This window comes from Tenebrio molitor, chromosome 3 (genome assembly GCF_963966145.1).
Source record: "Tenebrio molitor chromosome 3, icTenMoli1.1, whole genome shotgun sequence".
Classification (NCBI taxonomy): domain Eukaryota; kingdom Metazoa; phylum Arthropoda; class Insecta; order Coleoptera; family Tenebrionidae; genus Tenebrio; species Tenebrio molitor.
In genome coordinates, this window is record NC_091048.1 from 9307220 (window position 1) to 9308469 (window position 1250).

Genomic DNA, 1250 nt, shown 5'->3' on the forward strand with positions numbered 1-1250 from the left:
ATAACGACATTCGTCCGTGAACTCTTTTTACAGTACTCGTTTCGAGTTTCAAGACTCGGCTCCTTCGTCGTCTAACTCGTACTGTAAACTATGAGTTCCCGGACTTATAACGTTAATTACTATTACCGGTTTCAGAATAAGCCGAAGAGAATTTAAAACAATTAAATCCCAACACTCGTCTTAAAATAGATTGAGTTGATCGCGTTTGCATGATATCTTCGAGTGTCATAGTTACATTTGGTTGTTTATACAAACAGACATTTCGCAAAATGAGTTTGAATGATAGTGTTTTACCGGAAAACGTCTTAAATGAAGAAAAACAAGCTTTAAATAGCTTAATACCGGAAAAATCGAAAGGCAGGAGGTACTTATCTGAAATCATAGAGACACTCAAACAAGGGCAGGATCTAAATAAGGTTACAAGTGTAAATGAGAGTGATGTTGGCGTATTTTCATGAACTGGTAAGTGCTCGTAGTGTTAGTTCCGTAGCGTATTTATCTTTTTGTTTATAGAGTCGAAGAAATATAGCCCCTCTGCCCCTCATCATTATGGATGTAGGTACTACCCGATGCCCCATGCTATGAAGTGCAGTTCATTTTTACTATGGCAGAGTTCCGTCTATTTAAGTAATTATTGTTGTTTTTAGTTCCGTCTGTTTGAATTAATAAATGAATAAAGTTAGATATTGTCTTCATTTGTTGATTGTTGTTGACATGTCACTATGGCAATATTACCCTACAGCATAACTGTACTAGTACAGTTATGACTCACCTACCATCCAACTTTTGTGAATGTAAATCAAGGCTTCCTATACTGAAACCGGTAAAAGAAATAACATTTGATTTAGTAGTTACTGCCATTGGTATTGTTGGTTGCGGCAAAATAAAAATTCAGAAGTACCCCTCTCGTGAATAACCCTGTATAAAGAAAACCGGGAAGATCGTATACTCTTGGGAGGGGACTTCAACGGGAGAATAGGAGAAAGAGGAGAGAAAGGAGAGGGGGGATGGGAAAAGAAAATCCAAAGACAAGGTGGGAAACGTAGAAGGGAAGAGATTGAAGGAATGGATCGCAGGAATTGGATGAATGGTATTGAATGGGAACAAACAAGGGGAGGGGACGAAGAAGGAGAATGGACCTATATAGCTAGGAAGGGGACACAGTGATAGATTGAGGAATAGTGAACAAAGAAGCATGGGAAAGAATAGAAGAATTTAAAGTAGGAGAGAGAGTAGAGTCGGACCATCAC

General features: G+C 38.5%; 1 long non-coding RNA gene across 1 annotated transcript; it reads left to right on the plus strand.

The window, feature by feature from the left end:
• The first annotated feature begins 229 nt into the window (after positions 1-229).
• LOC138126642 (uncharacterized) lies at positions 230-695 on the plus strand. Its single transcript, XR_011157887.1, has 2 exons — positions 230-462; positions 514-695. It is a non-coding gene; the product is annotated as an uncharacterized lncRNA (long non-coding RNA).
• Positions 696-1250: the final 555 nt, after the last annotated feature.